This window comes from Capsicum annuum, chromosome 6 (assembly GCF_002878395.1).
Source record: "Capsicum annuum cultivar UCD-10X-F1 chromosome 6, UCD10Xv1.1, whole genome shotgun sequence".
NCBI classification, from domain to species: domain Eukaryota; kingdom Viridiplantae; phylum Streptophyta; class Magnoliopsida; order Solanales; family Solanaceae; genus Capsicum; species Capsicum annuum.
This window is the reverse complement of record NC_061116.1, coordinates 45,082,969-45,090,197: the sequence shown is the minus strand read 5'-3', so window position 1 is coordinate 45,090,197 and position 7,229 is coordinate 45,082,969. Positions and strand designations below refer to the sequence as shown.

The window sequence follows — 7,229 nt, the reverse complement described above, 5'->3', positions numbered from 1 at the left end:
AGGGCTTGCTTACTTTAATTCCTATTTTAACTCTTCCTGTTAAGGGCTAGAGATTTACCATATATTATGATGCTTCTAGTGTTAGTTTTGATTGTGTTCTTATGTAATAGAGTTGAGTTATTTCTTACGCATCAAGTAAGATAAAGGTCTATGGGTGCAATTACCCACACATGATTTATAGGTGGTGGCAGTAGTATTTTTTCTCAAGATTTTGAGGGATTACTAGTATGTTATTTGTTGCGAGATCTATTTTAACCATCATAATCTTCAGTACATTATGATCAAGTAGGAGCTTAATTTAAGACAACATAAGTGGATTGAGATTCTAAAAGACTATGATATCTTTATTCTATACCATTTGGGCAAGGCAAATATGGTAGTAGATGCCTTAAGTTGAAAGGCGGTTAGTATGGTTATCTTGGCTTTTATTTCAGTTTTGGAGAAATCGTTGGCTTGGTACATGTAATCCTTATCCAACTTGATAGTTTGACTTGATATTTCACACTCTATGAGGATCCTTGCTAGTGTTGAGCTAGGCCTACCTTAGTTGAGCAGATTTGGAGTCGCCAATTTAAGGATAATAGACTTTATGGCATCCTTGATCAGGTTTTAAGGGGTGATTGTATGAGTTCTATCCTGGATTCATAGGGTATTTTGAGATATGTTGTCGTATTTGCATTTTAGAGGTTGGAGACTTGATTTAATTGATATTGAGGGAGGCTCAGAACTCTAGATATTCTATTCACCCTATATAATTAAGTTGTATAGAGATTTGAGGCAACATTACTGATAGAGTGGCATGAAAAAAGATTTAGCAGAATTTGTAGCTCGTTGCCTATGTTGTTAGTAGGTAAAGGCAGAGCATCAAAGAACCTTACTCTCAAGTGGAAGTGGAAGCGGATCACTATAGACTTTATTACTGGTTTACCTCGCACTTCTCGTGGTTCCAACGAAATTTGGTTCATTGTATGTCAATTGACCAAATCGACCTATTTTCTCTCAGTTTAGATGTATTTCTATGCTGAGAGGTTCTCTTGTATCTATATTTGTAAGATAGTTCACCTGCATAGAGTACCTATATCTATTATTTTAGATAGAGGCTCCAATGTTCACTTCTATCTTCTAGAGGACTTTTTAAGAGAAATTGGGTACTTAGGTTGACCTCAATTCCACTTTTCAATGTTAGACTGATGGACAGTCAGACCAAACTATTCAGGTTCTTGAGGATATGCTCCACATATATTTTGTGGACTTTGGAGGTTAGTAGGAGTAGCACTTAGCCTCGCTAGAGTTAGCCTATAATAATAGCTACTATTTGAGTATTGAAATGGCACCATTTAAAGAATTATATGTTAGGTGTTAATGATCTCTAATAGGTTGATTTGAGACCTCCTAGATTACTCTCCGTGGTACTGACTTACTTCATGAGTCATTGGATAGGATTCAAGTTATTCAGGATAGGTTGAGGGTAGCTCAGAGTAGGCAGAAGAGCTATATAGATTGTGGAATTTGTGCCTTAAAGTTTGGAGTTGGTGACTAGGTTTTCCTTGGAGTACCCCCGATGAAGGACTTGATGAGTTTTGGGAGGAGTAGCAAGCTCAACCCCAAGTATGTTTGGGCCATTTAAGATACTTCGGATAGTTGGAGCGGTAGCTTATGAGTTGGCTCTGCCCATAATTTTTTTCACACTAATTTCTATTTTCTATGTTGCGACATTATATCCCAAATGAGTATCATCTATTTTGATATAAATCGGTTCAGTTGGATGAGAGGCTGATCTTTGTGGAGCCAGTTCTTATATTTTCCAGGGATGAGGTGGTTGTGCTCTAGAGAAATTCTAGTGATTACGGTTTAATAGAGACATTGCCTAGTCAATGAGGCTACTTAGGAGATTAAGAGTATGATGCAGGCCTAGTATTCGCTCGTACCTATTCAAGCCTTTAGGTAAACCTTGATCCTTTACTTTAATAGATTAAAGTCCTTTTAGTAGTGGATATTATAATGACCTTCTAGGTTAATTTTTGAATTCTTATATTATTTCATTGTTTAGAGGTTTCCTATAGTTTCCTTAAGTTATTCATGACTTGATGGAGTTGACAATTCAGTTACAGAGTAGTTTATTTAGTTTTTCGAGTTGGTTCCCTATTTTAAAGTTTTCATTGTTGAAAATTGTGTATCAAGCTTAAACTTTAGGTTAAAATCCCTGCATGCCAATTTCAACAGTTCTATTAGCTCTAAAACATTGATTTTTGGCTATGGGGGCCTTTGGTTTGGGTCTTGAGGCTTATAGACTTATTTTGAGCTATTTGGTGGATTTAGGTAAAAATGACCATTGGGCTTGGGAACCGCATTTTATTAAAACAACCATGGATGTAAATTCTGATTGCATTCTTGAGTCTAGAATATTAAATTTGGTAGGGTATCATATTTTGTTTGCATTGACAACTCCAAACAAATCCCAAGGGTTCGATCGCAGATCTGGCATTTGGAAAAATCTGCTAGTGCATGCCAAAAATGGCCTTCTCATTCGTGAGTCCTTGGTTGTGTTCTCAAAGGCCAAAGAATTGGCATTCTAAGATTGTGGAACCATGGATGCATTTGCAAAGATCAAGATTATAGGCCATCACATTCAAGAGCTAATATTTGCATTCTCGAAGAGTAATTCGGGTTAAGTATTGCATTCTTGATGAAGGGACCCCTACCAGTATTAAATATTGTGGACCCTATTTTCCTTTATTTATTTCAACTCCAATCTCTATTGAAACCCTAGAGAGCTATGGAATTGTGGATCTTGATTATTGAGTGTTCGGGGTGAATTGGAGAGTTTGTTGGGATCGTTTTCTCATCAAATTTTTTGTAAGCTCCCTTTGATTTCTTGATTAATTCTCTACGTTGAACTCAAATCCCTAGATAACTTGTGGGATGATTTTAGGGAGTGTTTATGCTTGGATTTCATCATCTTTTTAGGATAAAAGAACCTTAATCTTAGAGGGGTGTTGTGGCAGTTTCAAAGTTGTGATTCTGCAAGTAGGCCTCAAGTGGGATTTTTAGATTGGATTTAGACCTATAAAATTCATATGTAATATGGGTATTTCTATTCTCGTATCAATGCATAGATCATTATTTATATAGTGTGTCATTGCAAGGAGGTTTCTCAAAAGGGAAAATTTTTGATTCAGTGGACTTTCTCGGGCTTCATCAGCGTTCAAGTAGGCTAGTCTTACTTTCCTCATAGATTAAGCTTTTATGGTATTATTATAGTATTATGCCAGATTTGAGTTGGAATTTACTTTTTGGTTGCATGTTTTGTGAAAATTGGAATATTTAGCATGTTATAGAGCCGATTTTAGTAAAATTGACCCATTCCTCTTTTCCTTGGGTCAAATTACAGCCCAAGGATTATTTAGACTCATATAACACCTAGTAGTAGACCTTGGAAGCTTTAGTTTAGTTTTAGAGAGAAATTGCCTTAGTATGGACTTTCAAGGTTTGTTGCGAGCCCACTGGCCTCTTTCAAGTCAAATATCCTAATTATCTCCTTGTAGACCTAGGAGGCCTTCTTTTGCCGCCTTGTATATATTGTTGAGCCTTAGGATAATTTAGAAATCTTTCCAACTATTGACTAGACTTGTCACCTTATACTTACTTTAAAGACCTATTCGAGTCTGGTACGTACTATTGATTTATGATACTAAATTCTTGATTTGAGCTTGATATATATATATATATATATACATACATATATATATATATATATTATAACAGTTTGATTTGAGTCAGGCATTTGCTGTTCACTTATGATGTAGAGAATCCAATCCAAGCCAGATAGTTAGGGTATGGAAGGGATTCATGGATATGGTTTTGGTTTTCAATTACTTTATAATTATTATTGATTTAGTATTTCTCTCTTAATTATATCCATCGGGCTTATAGGGTCTCGACTGGGTTATTTTCTCTTGTTTGTGACTTCTTTCTTATTGGGGCCCAGTTAGATTGTATTCTTTCAACTTTATTTACCTCGTTATTAATTATCTATTTGCGAGAGAATTATTTCATGTTTTCCCCTTATCCTTAACTTAGTTTACTTTATCAAATCTTATTAAGATTTTATTATGATTTAACTTAGCCGATCGATTATGTTGATCTTAGGTGGATTTATTCACCTAAGTGTTATTTTCTACATGCATTTAGCCTAGTTTTGTGGATTTATTCTGTGCTTAGTGACTTGTTAATGTAATAATTAAGAATATATATGTTAAAGTACATGTTTATAGTGTTTAAGGAGTGTTCAAAACAAGTTCAGATTCAAATTAGTCACATAGAGTTTAGACGAGAAAACTGATGCTACTAGCTTGAGCAATGTGTTGTTCTAGTGTATCTTAGTGAATTCTATCGAGTTGTGTGTACTAATTCATGGTTTTTGATGTTATAGAAGACCATGTGAGATGTTATGAGAATTTTTTAAGAGCATAGCAAGGTCAAATAATATTGGAAAGACACCCACCAAGTGATGAGATCAAAGGAAAATGAAGGGGCTAAAAATGGAAAAATCTAGAATTCCTGAGCACTAGGGTGTGCCATGCTATCAAGCCTCTGAGATAAGGGAGTGACACAATCCAAGATAAAAATAAGCATTGATGAAATTGTATGCATCTTCATTAAAGGAGTTCCATGTACCTAAATGCACTGATACATGGGTGTGACACGCCTAAGGCACAAAAACGACCATATTCACTCATATTATAAATAGGATACTTAGATTTTGTTGTACACACCTTTGACAAGTTTTGGATCTGTAAAAACACTTGAGGAGGCTGAAATTAGGGTTCTTAATCATTACTTTAGTTTACCTTTGATTTTACATATGAATTCCATCATTGTGATTTGTTGTAAGACCATGAGTGACTAAACACCATCTTCTATGGTTGAGGCCAAGAACATGAATGCCTAAGCTTTAAATTGAGTTTATTCAGGTTGATTATAATGTTTTGTTTTTTATATCCTAGTTATTACTATTCTAAAGATTCATGACCCTTAGTATAAACCTATATTTCTATTATGAGTCGGAAGAAGAAATAATAGATTAGATCGTGGGATATATGGAGTGGGATCCTACACTTACAGAAATCAACATTAGGATTTGTGTTTAGGATAGAAATATACCTAATTTGTCCTATTTTGTTCATATATGGGATGAAATATAAATGCGTTTACTTAGTTCTCACATCCCCTCTCAAAGATGTAGTTGTGGGACTAAGTTAAATAGACGATTAGAGGGTGACCATTCTCTAATTATGTTATCAACCCCATGAATCAACAACAAAGATAATTAACTAAACCAATGAGATTGTATAGCTTAGTAAGATTGTTCAAAGTACCTTAAACCTAAATTTATCCCCATTACTATCCCCAACACTTTACATTATCGTATTGTTTACTGTTTCTTTTAAGTTTTCATATATGAAACTTCTTGGTTAAAATTAGCACTTATTTAATATCATTTCTAATTCTAGAATTAGACTGTTATTGAGAACAAGCCTCTGTGGGATCGATGTTTAGCTTTTAAAGGCCACTTTATTTCTTGCACAGCTATGTACACTTGCGTGTATGCTAGAATTGCGATAAGTTCTTGGTTCCATTCCACTCGCAACCAATGTTACCTAAAAATTTACAAACTGAAAGCTAGAGGCATATTCAAGATCAAAAAGAATTGGTGCAGTTATTCCTCTACAGTTGGCATGTAACATGCCTATCACATTATGATAAACATGTCTATTTGTTCAACTTTTAGAGATCAGTGAGGTTCCTCATTTGATTTATTCTATCTTGTAAGACTGTGAGGTTCAGAAGTAAGATTTTGGGTTTTAAGAAGAAGGCAGATGAGAACTTATATCATGCATGGAAGAGGTTCAAATCTCTTCTTAGGGTCTACCTGCACCATGATCAGATGAATGTGGTATTGCCTCATACTTTTTTTGAAGTTCTTGACCATACTATAATTTTTTTTTAGATTTAGCTGTAGGTGGTCAGGATTTGTGGAAAACTTATAATAAGCTGTACACTTTGCTGAATCAGATTGCATACGATTATCTCGAATAGAGGAATGATATATCTAAAAGTGTAGTGAAGAATCCTGCCAATATGATTGAAGTATACAGTTTCACAGCTTTGGTCACTTAGTTGGCAACTCTTCAAAATCAAATAATGACACAATTTAACAAGTTGGGTGTGAACCAACCTCAGGTCCAAGTAAATGCATTCCAACAGACCCCATATTGGAGTAAGATTCATCATATTAGTGGTCACTAAATAGACTCATGTGGAGCAAATCCAGAGTCGGTTAGCTTTGTAGGCAATGCATAGAAAGGTAATCAGAATTATGGGAATTCCCATAACAACAATTAGTAAAGTCAGCCCAACTACTCATGGGGCAATAATAAGGCTTGGACTCAACAGTTTTAGTAGTAGTAGAGCATGTAGGCCAGTAATATTGTAGAGACCTAGAAAAAAATCATGGAAAATAAAGAACTGATGGTTGTAGAGATTAAAAATCAGCAACTTGCTCAAAATAATCTTGTAATACCCCATATTCTCCTTAGGTTAGTTTCACTTCTAGTGCATGTATAAGAGGCTTAAAGCATGAAAATCCAGCTAAGTGTTGGGGGACTTATCCAGTTCCAGCAGCGTGATTGATTATGAGTATCTCCACCTATATCCCGATGTTTGGTGAGTCCTCATAGTTTGAGGACCCATTTTTATCAGACTTTGATATTGATGAAGTATTTTATCCATTTGATTTATATTAAGATCGAGTCACCTAGGGCTTTTGCCAATGGTTCTCTAGTTAAAATCGGAGGCTTGTCCGACTAGTTTCTATTTTAGATTCAAAAGTGGTTTTTTTAGATTTCCAAGTTCAAGACTTTCATTTAAGATATTAATTTAGTTATTTGAAGATTTCATATGCTAAGTTTACCTTTACTGTGAGTTCCAATATTGTTAGAAGGATTAAAAGGTTAGCTTGGGACTACTCATAGTCTTGAGCACCATGTGATGTCCAGGGTGTACTTTTGGGTCATTACTAATCTAGAGAGATAGTTGGGGCAGTTAGGTCAGGCCCAAAATACAATACCTCAAGGGGTTTGCCAAGTGACACAAAGAATCCAAATTAGATAATGGCAATCACCTTGAGGAGTGGTAGAGACATAATTAATAGTCATCCCAAGAAAAAT

General features: G+C 35.0%; 1 non-coding gene across 1 annotated transcript; it reads right to left on the bottom strand.

The window, feature by feature from the left end:
- Positions 1-5,839: 5,839 nt before the first annotated feature.
- On the bottom strand, positions 5,840-5,946 carry LOC124899802. Its single transcript, XR_007057366.1, has one exon. It is a non-coding gene; the product is annotated as a small nucleolar RNA R71 (small nucleolar RNA).
- Between the last annotated feature and the right edge of the window lie 1,283 nt (positions 5,947-7,229).